General features: G+C 39.2%; 1 protein-coding gene across 1 annotated transcript in view; it reads right to left on the bottom strand.

Moving 5' to 3' along the window:
* Positions 1-13028, bottom strand: part of fat2 (FAT atypical cadherin 2) — a 118952-nt gene extending 105924 nt beyond the window's left edge. The window contains exon 1 of the mRNA XM_044363613.1: positions 12777-13028. The gene's annotated coding sequence lies outside the window, so the exon portion shown is untranslated. The remainder of the gene's footprint in view (positions 1-12776) is intronic.
* Positions 13029-14730: the final 1702 nt, after the last annotated feature.

Below are 14730 nucleotides of genomic sequence, written 5' to 3'. Positions count from 1 at the left end.
GTACTGTCAGCCTGTGCTGGTGACTGCTCTGTGTGCATTAGATGTCCCCAGAGGCATGATCCACTGAACTGCTGCTTTCATAATCTACAAAGGATCAGGATTCCACACACTGCTGGAATGGTTATTTATTGAGTTATCTACTTTCCATTTAACCAGGAAATGAGTTGCAATATATCTTTTTCCAGGAACACCAGGCTAAAATGGCCACAGGAAGTTTAAAATAAAACAAATTTAGATACAATATAGAACATCGAAGATACATCAAGAGTCAAGGACAAAAACCAGTGCTCTCTATATCTTTGACATATACATTTCTCATAAAAATGCTCTTGATCTTGATTTGGTCAGGTAAAGTTTTATTTGTCACATACACATTATACAAGACAGTGGCAGTGAAATGTTTCTCCACTGTGTGACATATAGATGCATATAGATATGATGTGATATTTAAACACCTGAACCTGAAAACTATATAAATAGAAGTGTTCTTGTAGGTTCTTTTGAGTACATAATATGAAAAGGCAGTTACTTCAAGTTCAGAAAGTAAATTGATAATTGATAATTATAATAATAATAATAATGAACTGAAATTGAGATTAAACTCTGAGAAAACTGTCTCATCATATTTCAACAATCCACCTTGTAACTTCATCTGTATCTTAATCTGTGTTATTCATATTTCAGTGTTGTAGTTACGGTTGCATAACCGATGTTATCGAAATCCCTGGAATCATTACTTTCATTTGAATGCAGGATGTAGCATTCCTTGGCTATTCTGGCTGTTTTTCTGTGTGTAGGTAAACTTGGTGACCCTCATAGTGATAGTGAAAAGAACAAGGAGAGGGGTCAGGATTAAGATAAGCAGGGAGTATAAGTAAAACCAACAGTTTAAACGTTGCTCTTTCTAACACAGGAACTTTATAAAATACAGATTTAGACCAGTTAATTTAATCATTTATTGGTGGACATGAATCAACACCATACTCAATGCTATTCACAAATCAAGGGACACAGCACAGGTGATTCTGTACTGTAAGCAATTTACAAATTAATCCTATTAGCATAGATAAAACCACACATAAGAAACCCATGTGGGAGTGCAAAAGTAAAGCATAATGAATTGCAAGAAAGGCCTCTCTTCAGATTTGACACATGCTTGAAGATGCAACCTCTTTAATAGAAACCAAACGCCCAAATGTGCACAAGCTAATGGTCTCACCCAGCTGATGCGTGGCCACACCATGCCAGCTCGAATTTCACAACACTCAGAACTGACAGCGGAGAGAACTGGAGGGCAGAAGACTTTGCCCTTCACTGCCTCTCTGACAGCCCATCTACAGCTAAAGGCAATCCGCACAACTCAGTCTGGAGGGCAGAAGTGCCGTCCCCCAAGATCAGAGATGAAAAGATCTGTGTCACGTTTCCCCCCCCCCCCCCTTTCACACCTCTGCAAAAATAAGCTTGTTCAGATAGTAATACGAAAGAGAATCTACAACATTTGACCTCATTGTTGGGGGATCGTATACTGGTGCCTAGATGAGGGTGAAAACACAAAAATGCAAGACAAGAGATGTCTTTAAATTGAGCCGTGAGTTATGAATACCAGTGTCATACATTATCTCACAATTTATAAGGGTTTATGAAAACAGCTCTCCCTGGGTATACCATGTACTGAACATTCAGGTCTGCGTCTCCAGGTAGACTGGCGCTAGAGGTTTCAGTGGAGGGTGACAGGTATGTGGGGCTTTATCTCCAGTCAGGGCACTTGGTGACAGATAATCAGATTACTAGTCTCAGGGTCACTGTTTGGGTTTCAGAAGAGATTTAAGGCATCTTATAATCTTGCCAGATTTTCTGTAGTGTCATTTTTTCTATTATTTTATGTCTGTCAGGCTGGATTAAAATAGGTTTTAGCATAATTTAGTCTACGGGCTTGGTCCTATTTTAAGCCAGGGACCTTTCACATGAGACACTTGAGGATTTTTCATTTTATTCTAAAATATCAATTGAAATACTTCTATTACTATACTGCAGGTCTTACTGCATAAATGCATGCAAGGGTGGAATATTTCTAATTTAGAGTACGTGCATATACATTCAATTTCACACTGATCTCAGTCTCAAGGATATGGATATACACGATTGGCATAATGAGTTAAAATTAATCCTCGGTGCTGAAATTATAGGATTAGGACAGATTCCATCTTTGGAAAACACCTGAATAAGCTTATTCCTGTGGACAAAACAAATCTGTCTAAATATAAGTGTCTCCAGCAGGAATTAGCAGTGCAAACCAGGTTCTTCTTAAAGGGTCAGTTCACCCAAAAATGTAAAGAAAACATTATTTTCTTGGCACATCAGCAAATAAAACAGAAACTCTCTGCATAGCTCGATAACAGTACAGGACAGAGGTCTTTCTGTGATTTGGGTGAACTGACCCTTTAAATCTTTAACTTGGAAAATGGATATTAGGTTAACACAGATGAGATAGAGGTAACTAGCAATGATTTTTATTATGATTACTATTTTATTGTGTGCATGTCATCACAATGAGGACAACCATTACAGAATAAGCACATGTAACAGCTAAATCACAAATCTTTGGGCATCTTTAGGTACTTTCAAGGGAGAATTTATAACACACTGGCTAAATACTAAACATCTAAAACACAGACAGAACTGAAGAAAGACTAAGCAAGTAAACGCTATCTAAATGCACACCTCGATGAAGTACGTTAGCTTGTTTGCGGTATAGGTTTATGCTATGGCCGTCAATTTGTTTTCTCTCTCAGCTCGGTATGCCGAATAGCCCTAAATACTACGATGATACTGATTATTCAAATGGCAGACATGACGTACAAAAGATTTTGTTCCTTTGTGTACAAATGAGACAATACTTACACTGAATCACTGGACAGTTATGATATCCCGTAAGTAATGAGCAAGAACTTAATGAGATTTATCAGAAGCAGAATGATCTGATCTCCAGTAAAGACAACGCAGAAATCATCACGCATTCAATTTTGTTTTTTGGTAAACGATTACTACTACTAACTACGCACAAACCATATCACTGATGAGCGGGTAATATGTAATAAAAGCAGACCAGCCATCACAAACTGAAGAAAGAAAACAAGTGTCTGGGGAAATACTTGTACAGATATTTGCTCGTGTAGTGTTTCCCATGAGGCTGAAACAAAGTTAAATCAGCAGCTGGAGGCTTTAGTGAGCAACCAGAGGAGGGAGAGGAGGATGGATTACACTCTGATTGAAAAACACAGAAATATAATGAATTCCATTTCAATATAATGAACGCTGAGCCAGACATGTAATGAATCCTACAAATCAGAATTATTTGCCTCATCATCACACTCGTTAATATCGGTCCCAAACACCGCATGCAGAGATAGTTATTGTTGGAAGTGGCTGCTCTGTATTTATTGCAAACGAGGTGTTATAGTTGCTGAGCTGTAAATCATAATTTATATCTAAGATAATCCCAAGTCTGAGGAAACAAAACTGTATTGATTTTTGGTTCTTGAATTGTATATTTGAGTTTCTAGCAAGTGGATTGTTGGTGTTTGTTGAAAAGCTTTTCATGATTCTGCTGAGAGCTGATCTGTCACTCAAGAGTTTCTCTGGAGTGTCTAAACTAAACTGAACCTGAAATTGAGACTGAAAGGAAACAATCATGTTTTCATCTAAACATCCAGTGCTGCAGGGCAGAAACCTCAGGCCATTACTGGTGCTGCTGAGGTCAGCTCAATACATGAACATTTACACAGCCGGATCACACACACACACACACACACACACACACACACACACACACACACACACCCACATCACACACACACACCTCTTTCCTAGTGTGTGTTCCAGGTAGCAACCTGCAGCCACATGTTCAGCTCCAGCTTCCTGGATCACATTTCACCATCACCCCTATGGCTCCCAGCGCAGACAGAACAGTATCTGCAGTGGTTTTTCCTTTCTCATCTTCATCGCCTCTGTCTGTCAGTGCGAACACGGCCGGGGCCATCGCTCTCTGCTGGAAGCTAAAAAGTGTTGAAATCTGCTGCAAACACAACTCAGAGAAGTTTCTCTGTTTCAGCTTCCCGCTGCAGGCTGAGGCCACGTGATAGTTGCTGCTCATCACTTCTGCACAGAGCATTTCAAGTACAGCCGGACTGATACCAGCAGCCACTTATCTTGGCAGATACGTAACATAACTTAATGTATTTTTTTTTGTTGTATTAATTACACCCCCCTCTCAAGACATATAAAAACAGAAATTAACTCTCAGAGCTGCAGAGAGTTTGGAGTTGTGATTCATGTTAAAGCATTTGGCTGACAATTTTCTATAAATCTCAGTACCAGTCAAAAGTTTGTTGCCTTGAATGAGAAAGTGTGTCCAAACTTTTGACTGGAACTATGTATCATGTGTGTATCCAAAGCCTGATATATCTTATTCCTCTGTGCCATAGACCTCCATTGTTTTACAAAAACTATTAAAAACACATCAGTGAGCAACACCGTTACACTGGGTGACATGTTTCCTCACCACCAAACCACCGAATCATGTCTCACTCAGTGGAATAAGATGCTAATTTCTTTTGCAGCTTTATTTAGTAATTTTACAAGGTGAGACATTTGTTTTAAAACTTATCACAGATTATATGGATAAGTTTACTAAACTGTGCAAATTAAAACATGTTGCACAACTTTACCCCAGTAAACGTTTTCCACTAACTCGCCTTCATCAGGGTGGCATCTGAGGCCGCTCCCTGAACTCAGAGTTTGAGAGTAAATTGATTCCGCCTATTGAAGTTCATTTAAATCTCCATTTTATTAATGCAAACAGTTGATTTATTGAAAAACAGAACGTTTGATAATCTATCTGTTAAAGTTAATCTGATAAATCTCGAAGATAAAAGAAAATTGTAGGCAAATGCTTCCTGGTTACATGTGAAGATTTGCTCGGTTTTCCCTTCATTTCTTTCGTTGGACAAAATTTTGGTAGCTTGTAATGATAAAATTAAAGATCAATAGTTCAGTAGAGTAATAGTTCAGTTTATGTGTCTGTTCTTGGCCTCATCACTGTCCACTTATTCAGCCTTACGTGGCAATTACTGTTAACCACACACAACACAAATGTAAAGGTAGTCACTCATTTCCTGTGTGATGACTATTGCAACACAGACAAGTCCCATCATGGATCCATATAGCTGCCAATCTGGCTTAACCCCCCGGGGCATTTTATAAAAGGAGGGAAGGGAATGCGGTTTGATCTGAAAGCCAACAGCACACAGCAGGCCCTGCCAGGCCCAGTGGCATACAGGTAATTATCTCCATATGTTTGTACAAAGGCTCTCCACCAGTAAATTGCTGTAAAATACTTATGGTAGAAGTGGTTTTATAAGGGAATTATAGGATTTCAGGATTTTCCTTTTCTCACTGAAAACTATACGGCATTATTCCTCCTCCGACTGCATTCATCCCTCCTACTTGTTTCCTGGTTTTTGTGAAATGATTACACCTCCATTCTCCAAGAGAAAGGAGAGGAGAGAGCGCTGCTGGGGTTCAGCTGAAATATAATATCGAAGTAAATCACATCAAGGTGCTGCTTTTGGATGTGGGCGTTTCAAAGGAATCAGCAAACGAAATAAAAAAAAAACCAGAAGGACCATGAAACCTTTCTGTAAATTAATATCCAGCTTCATCCGTCTGTCAACAGTCTTTTTGTGACGTTACACATCTCTACGATAAGCCGAGTCATGGACAGTTGAGGCTGACACTCTGACCACTAACACTTTATTTTAACCCATTTTATAAGCAGCATAAAACCACTTTACATGTTCTTCTGTGCAGATTTAAGGACATTTTTAAGTGTTAATGAATGTATTTGTCAACAACTATTCCTCCCGTAAGCATCATTAACTGGTATGTGAATATGTAATATATAATATTTACTATTTATATAACGATATTAATTATTAGGGGTATGCCCGAATACAAATACATTATTTGGCAAAGCACAAATAGTGCGTTTTTTTTACGAATATTTGTTTCATACAAATATTTTTAGCTTGGGGACCTCCTTCGTAAGGTAGTTTATTCATAAACACTTATTGTAACACTTACATTTTCTAAAATTAAAAGCGTAATAAAAGCAAAAACAGGACTTGTAAGCCTCTCTCCACTTTTATTCGAATACAAATACAAATACAAATAATCTTGCTGCCTCAACAAATACATATACAAATACAAATACTGGACTCTCTGCACATCCCTATTAATTATATCCATTCATTACATACTTGTTATAATTATATCTATTGTATTTATTAATGAAGCATTTTTATACATATTTCTTCTTCATTTTTCATGACAACTGAGCAAACTCTATCCGCTGATGACAAAAAATGTATTAAGTCTTAAAGGATAGGTTATCAAGTCTGTTCTAAAACAATATACAGGAGCCCAAATGAACAGTGAGGCATGTTTTTATTGCCATAATCATTCCTCCTGTTCATACTGACCATTAGAAGATCCCTTCATAATGCACTTACAAAAAACGCAGTCCAAGTTCATCTGAAGCTAATATGAAGCTTCCGCCGTCCAAATGAGTCAAATCAAGTAGATATCTTTCAACGTTACAGTCTTTTTTAGCTCCAAAGTCCCTCTTTTTGTTACTATACTTCCACCGCAGATCAACAGAAAAACACTGTGTTGAGACAAAAAGAGGGAATTGTTACAAAAAAGACTTATTGTGGAAGATATCCACTTTATTTGTGCATTTGGAGGGAATCCTCTAATGGTCACTATGAACAGGAGAAACAATTAACTCAAACAAAACCTGTTTGAATGTTTATTTGGGCTCCTGACTATTGTTTTAAGGCAGACTTGAAAAATTGTGAACTCGTCCTTTAAATATACTCCATCTGCCTGTCCTGGCACAGTCCCAATGACGCAAACACGTTTTCCTCCACGTGAAACCTAAACTTTCTTTCAGACTGTCTCTTATTTGCATAATTGCCAAGTTCAATTTCCTCCTATCCATAAAAAAAGCATCAACATCCATAGCCTGTAACTTGGTACAATCTAACAAGGTAATGACTCTGTGCTGCAGTATTAAGCCGTGATGGATGGGGAGGCTTTACTTGGTGTCAGTCTATTAAGTGCTCACTCTTTTTTTTTATTATGGTGAAAAAAAAAACACCCCTGAATTTGTTACAAAGTGCAAGTCATGTTTTACTCCCTCCTTTAAGATTCTGAGTGAAATAACCTGAAAATGTCAAATTTGACAATTATGCGCTACAACAAGATATTATAGCAGCTGGTCCCATTCAGATAAAAGGTTGTTTCTGAAGCCACTTAGTGAGACGTGAAGGTCTTTAGCATTTCATTCCCACTTTAAATCTTCTGGTGTCTTCTGGAGTTTTTTGTCCCCACTTTGATACGACATAAAGTTTGTATGAGTCTTTTAAGGTGAATAAACTGCATTTAGGGGGTTTGTCCTCCACTTCATCCTTGAGGATCATACAGTATAATCCATACTAATCCCTATATAGCTGGGAGGATTCTGTCAATTGTCAGCAGAGCTTTTTGAATGCCTGCTGTCTGTACATCTTGCAGTTTCTGCACAATGTGAGCTTTGTGTTATTTCTTTCCCATACACATCCTCTGAGGGATTAACGTCCTTTTTTTTTTATATTGTGTGATCTCATACAATACTCTGCAACAGATTAAATTCAGCATTCATACATTTATGTGTGTTATTTTTGGGGGGGCGGGGGTGGATTTTTATGTCGTTGACTCACAAAATGTCAAATCTGGAAAACATCCACTGAGAAGTTATTGAGCTTGAATGATTCATGTTGGACCGAACGACAAACTACCGGCGCCTGACGTACTGTTTCGGTTCACTCTCGAAGCTCTCATGGGCGTTGCTTTCAGATACAACTGCAGTTTTCAGCAAAAAAAAAGTCAGATAAACCCACAGAACACTACAAAGACAGACAAGACAGGCGAAGTTATCGCCAGTCAAGTTTACTCAGGAGTTGGTGGAGACCAAACCAGAGATAAAAGAAGATCATCATCAGGTGGACACAACAAATCAATGCTAATAGCCAACTGTTTGCTAATATGTTTGCCATATTAACTGCTTAAGTATGTCAGTGTTGTTTTTACAGCTTGTTGCACTGCCCCCAAGTGGCCAAAAAAAATCTATTAATGACTGAATAAAGACTAAGAGGAAAAGTCCAATGACAGCACACTGTCCAATGAGTTGTGAAGGATGATTTATGGTTGATCACAACTGATTCTTACGACATGTTGTCTGACCATGTCAGAAATCAAACGTGTTTATAGTTGTTCTGAGCAGCCACACTCAAAGGCGGAGTGAAAAGCTGATTGTCATAGAGAGCGGAGACGTGATATCATTGAAATAAAGGAGATAACGGCACATATGTTCAGACGGTCTCTCATAGTGTTGCACTCGGTTGTTCACATAAACGGAAATAGTTTTGTCATGAATGAAAAAGGAGAGCTGGAGAGAGAAATTCAAACCTTTCTTAACTACGCACAGCTGGCCAATCCCGGCCTGAAGTGGGTGTGAATCTTGGCTTGTCTGTGAAGGAAAGTTACAGAAATGGCCACACACACACACACACACACACACACACACACACCCCTAAATCGCCATCGGAAAGGTGTGGGGTGGAGGGCATTTCTTACGCTATTCAACCATCAGACAGGCTGTTCAGAGGGAGTTTACCGGCCCCTTAAGAAGTGTTTATATTGCAGGGTTACTCCCAGGAAATAGGTTAGCGGATAAATACATTAGTGGAGGCGTTCTAATTCAGGCAAGAGGTGTGTTGATGTCCACAAGAAGAAGGCAATCTGTCAGCCGTCTTCTCTACAGCCTGAACAGAATATTGATTCCTACTCGTCTTTGCCAGACCACCATGAGAGGAATGAAAACTGTGAGCTGTTTTACAAGACAACTGTCTACAAACTGTGATTCGAAATTCACTTTTACAGCTGCTCCTCTCCCTCATATGTCTTCCTTTTTTTTGCCAAATACCAATTAAATCATGCAGCGAGGGGTCCGGGGGGTTAGAGGTGGGACTAGATGAGCCTAGACGAGCCTCCATCATTTCCCTTTCCTCGCTCTGACTTGTTCTCATTTGTGGAAACTGCCTCCTAGCTCTGCTCTCACTTTATTACTTTTTTTCCTGCATGACTGTTGTCAGCACTCAATGACTCTGACCCTTGACCTCTGTATGACTGGCTCTCCTCTCTTTTCATTTCATTTCATGTCATGCATTAGTGTTGGACTACATTATTATTACTACATTTCATACAACATTAGGGTCAATGTTTGATGACAGAGAGTCTGTTTTTTTATATATATGTTCAGCCCACAGCCCACCTTAATTGCAAGTTTTGTCTGTTAGCCTCCAGCTAAATCATTCTAATCTAATCTAGATCTAAGAATAAAAAGCTCTTTTTTTGTTTTACTGTACTCTGCATAAAAGCATTACACTTAAATCTAAACTGTTAGTTCTTGCAAAATGCCATTAAGCAGCCACTCTCACAGCTAATGGCTTTGCAAGAGTGTAATTTCAGATCAGTTGGATTGTGTTGGGTGGGGTTACGATGCTAACCCCCCGTCTGGAAGGGTTCAGGGGTTGGGAAGGGCGCGGCCTTCAAACCTAACCTCTCTAACACCCACAGCATGAAGCCAGGACACGGAGGCCTTTAAACTGGAGCTGTGTGGTTATATTAGGACGAGCCCTGTGTCCCTCTGTTTTGGAGGAACTTAACCCTGTCAGGACTACAGAGCGGTCAGGCTAAACTCAGAAGCTCTGAGAACACAGACTGGAAGTGTCTGTTTGAAATAAATACAAGTGTGGAGGTAAGTATACAACTAGAGCAAAATATATGAGCGTCTTCACTCGTAATGTCTGGGGTTTGACAGCAGACTTTGACTTATTTCCTCATTTTAGCAAAGTTTAGATGCTGATTTACTTAAGTATTCACAAAATGGGTATATCTCAAGATATAGTGATATTTCAGGAAAATCAACTGAGAAACTATAGGATAAAATAACCAGAAATCTGTCTGTTTTTGCCTTATCCAGCCTAATAAATGCCTCAGGTGCATCATATTGTTGTAAAAAGACATGTACATGTGTTTTTTTTCCCCTGAACTATGCAGCCATATCACACTGTTTTATGATATACTGTGCTATTTTTTTTTTTCTGCTTCATGTTATGTGTGTTATGTGTTATGTGGCACTTTGTAATGGACTTTTCACTTCATTTCTATTGTATACCATGAAATAATAACAGAATCTTCCACACTTTTTCTTCCTAACTCCATACTGCAGTTGTGTACAATAATACAGCATTTCTTCAGGGGTCAAAAATGACAAAAATATTAACTAACTGATGTCAACTACAGCTTTTTGTCTTATAAGAACAATCCCGGGACCCGCCCGATGCCTGCAACTTTTACATCATGCCGAGCTCAAGTCCACACCCACAAAAATTTTTACAGTCAGAGCGTCTGTAAAAGTTGTGGTGTCGCACCGCAGTAGTTCAGTCATAAAAACTGTGTGTGGGAAACACGGATAAACAGTGTGCATGTGACAATAAAACTACATTTGGACTTGAAAAATATTTATTTAACCCCTCTAATCCCTCTAGAGTTGAACATTTAGACAAAATTGACTGACTGAACCTCTGCAATAATATATTAAACCATATCAAACAAAATCCCTTATTATTATTATTGTATGACAGGTTCCACTCTGTCATACAATAATATAATACTACAGTTTGTTTCACTGTATTTTCATCTGAGCCCTTCAACTCAGAGCTGCAATCTGCAGGTCATGTCATGTGAAGGGTGGGAGGTTGAGTGGAGGGGTCAGGGGGTGTCCTTTAAAGTTAAACTACCCCTCCACACACACACACACACACACACACACACACACCCAAAGGGTCACTCAGGCCTCACAGTAAATACCATAATTACAGGGAGGGTCCAAAATGCCTCGGCAACATTCCCTGTTAACAAGCTCAGCCTGTCAATCATTCAGGCTGTCACACGGTTCGTTTGGACCTGACTGTATGGGATGAGTGGTGTGGATGGGTGGAGGCGGGAGATAAGTGTGTGTGTGTGTGTGTGTGTGTGTGTGTTTATTGGGATTAGGTTACATTTAATCCAATTTTCCACTCATATCAAACTATTTTTGATGGGTTTTTTCTAGTTTTCACTCTATTTATTTAATTTTCAGAACTTCCCTCTGTGATTTTCTGCAGCTTACACTCACAGTCAGGCAAACAACCACTCAGTCAGTCAGTAATTTAGGCAGTAAGACCGTCAGCGAGCCAGCTGAAGAGCTTAACGGGCCAGCCTGATTGCAGGAAGGTTATGTCCATCTATCCTTTATGGCAGCCAGTTCCATTCATCCTTCCAGCTACATCTAGACCGTATCTCAACGACTCCAAACAGCCCCGTTATCAGCGCTGTCAGTAATGAGCCTCGGCTTTTTACCAAATTACTCATCAGATCATTTAAAAAGCTCTCAGTCCTCATTGAATAGTTTGCACGTGCTTTTCTACAGAAACCTTGCACCTTCCAAAAACTCGAGTTGATGGAAAAACTAAAGTGCCTTCATTCTACTTAACAAGTTATACCGCCTTATCAGAGATATACCATCTCTGGGTCATGAAAACCAATTATTTGGCTACACGCCTTAAAACGAAAGCATCAACTGAACATCTGACCACAATATTGCCTGAGGTAGCTTTCAGGTCAAATAAGGTTCAGGAAAACAAGTGTGTTGTTTTCTTTTCACACACCGTTTACGAAACAACAACCTGTGCGCCACTTTCTATTATGGAAAGTCACCTTTAAAGGAATTCATTGGTCCGTTTTTTTTTTTTAAGATTATCTTGGCGCCCATCCATCACAAACGCCATCCAACATTTCATAGTACAAACCGTGCAAGCAGGTCTCAGTGACAGGGGCCGCTCTCAGCAGGAGAGAAAAACCCACAAATGTTCATCTTCTCTTATGCTGGAATGTAAAACATACATTTTAGAGGACTGGGTGCATGAAACGTCACTTGCTGCAGAGATATGATTGAGCAAAATTTCACTTCACAGAAAGGAAATCAGCTCTAGGAGCAACGAAGAGAAGGGAGGGACTGTCAAAGAGCTCTGCTGCGTGCGTTGACATGCGTCCTCACTGCTGCTCTTTACCTCTCCCGTGCAAACGCTGCAAGCTAAAACTGTCAGAAAATAAGGCTTAAAAATCTTTTACGAAACTCTCACACACACATATGCCGGTCGCTCACACACTCTTATCTTTCAACTCTTTCTTAAATATGGACTACATGTCTAAAATAAAGTTAAACGCTTCATTGATTCACTCATTAATTTAAAATCTCCCTTTTTGCCAACCATAAAGCATCACAAGGAAACTGTACACACATGTCAATTGCATGATTACAGCTAGAAGATGATATAGGAAGTAAAATGTTAAAAAAAATATAGAGTGAAATGTCTGACAGATACTTTGCAAGAAAAGTTTAGTGAAGTTTTCTGAGATGCCTCTACTCTGTTTACAGTGTAACAGTAAAGCTACTCCTCTGCAGTGTTTAGTGATATTGTAATACTAAATAGTGGTGTTATTCTCCACAATAAACAGCAGTGTGCAGTGCAGCGAAGCAGCATGCACGCTGAACAACAGAGAAAACTTACCTGAGGTCCAGTTAGGTGACTCTTCCAGGAATATTTGTGTTTTTTTTTCCTCCTCTCACGCTTCAGGAACTTTGAAAATCCTTTGACAGGACGATGACGACAACCGGTATACTCCCATGGTGGTTTGGTGTAAAGTCCATAAAAAAAAAAAGAGAGATAAGATACGGTTAAAACACATGCAGTGAGTGGTGAGAATGTGTTTCTACTGCCGCTAACTTTAACTTCAGCGCCTTCAAAAGGCTCTGAACCAAAGTGCTGCTGAGACACCTCAACACTCCCTCAGGAGTCCCATCTCCACCCATTTCTCACACTGTCCCTCCTCTCTTTCTGTGACACACACACACACACACACACACCCCTTCCATGTGCCCAGACTGTGGGCTGTCCTCCCCCCTCTCTTGCCTGTGGGCTCAGGCCTTTGGGCCTCAGCCAGGACTGCGCTTCTAGGGTGTGTATGTGTGTGTGTGTGTTTGTGTGTGTTTGTGTGTGTGTGTGGAGTCATCAGTGTATGTTGTACATCTCTCACCAATACATCAAGTTAAATTTAGTTGGACTGCAACTAACAATTATTTTTATTATCGATTAATTGTGTAGTCTTTAAAATGTTTAAAAAAATAGTGGAAAAAATGCATCCATGATGTCTTTAGAGGCTTCATTTTCACTTGTTTCATCTGACTAACGGTCCAAAACCTTAATATGTTCAATTCACTGTCATTTACACTCACCGACTTTATTAGGAAAGTGTTTCTAATATTTTATCCATCCCATTAACCAACACGAGGGTGGCACAACATTAAGAACACCTTTCAATTTAACGCACCCCAGTATGCCACAACCACCCGCTACGACCTCAGTAATAGACATGAAGTAGAATTATCACCTTTCTGACAACAAAAACTTAAAATACAGAAGCTTTGTAAAAGTAGAGTTTTATGGCAGAGCTGTTGTTTTAGATCACACAGGTGTTCCTAATAAAGTGCTCGGTGAGTGTATGACAGAGAAAAACAGCAAATGGTGACAAACGACAAGACGGAACCAGGAAATGTTTTGAGATTTTGCTTGAAAAATGACGGAAGAGAGAATTTGATTTTCTGTCAATCGATTAATCGATTAATCGTTTTCCAAACTTTTTCCTTGTAGCAGATGTAATTTAATGAAAGGTTTTCAGACATCAACAGATCAAACCAAACAAAGTCTTTACATGTATATAATGAAATAAAACTAAATGGGTCTGTGTAAAGCATATTCATGTATTTGGGGGAATCTCTCAATTAATAGCAACTTTGAACCAGGCTTTATATTCAATCAAATAATTAAATGTTGAATTGTCTCAGTGTGGAAGGAAACTCTCTCTGTGTGACCTGTACAGACCTCCGAGCACAATCAATAAAACTGCAGCAACAAAAACACTTAAAGGGTCTCTTCACCAAAACGACAGAAAATAAACCCCACTAACCCCTCGCAGCATCTGGATGTGTAGATAAATTTTGTTTTATTTGCTGAGCTTTTGAGATGTGCTATTTGCCGCCGGGACTCCTGCTGCTAAACACATACAGTGTGTGTGAGAACATATTTGTTATGCTGAAAATGACTTCTGAAAAAACTCTAAATTACTCTGGATAATCTACAGATTTCAGCCTGTACAGTTTTTCCAATGGATGATCTATTAAAAGTTCAAAAATAAATATATTAAAAAATGAGCCAAAGCTGTTGACAGTGAGGTTTTTTACGAGTCTGGCCAATTATTAGTGCTGCCCACAGTATGTCAAAGCCTGATATATTTCATTCCTCTGTACACAAACCTCCAAAATCTATTAAAAACATGTCAGTGAGTCACACCGTTGCACTGGCTGACATGTTATTTCATTACATGCATGCACATGCATTGCTCATGATAATGTAGTTTATTTTGACTCGATCCCACATACGCTGTCCTGTTGCCCAAAACACTCAC

The sequence above is a fragment of the Thunnus albacares genome, chromosome 10 (assembly GCF_914725855.1).
Source record: "Thunnus albacares chromosome 10, fThuAlb1.1, whole genome shotgun sequence".
Taxonomy (NCBI): Eukaryota; Metazoa; Chordata; class Actinopteri; order Scombriformes; family Scombridae; genus Thunnus; species Thunnus albacares.
The sequence above is the reverse complement of the archived record's forward strand: the minus strand, read 5'-3'. Positions and strand labels throughout refer to the sequence as shown.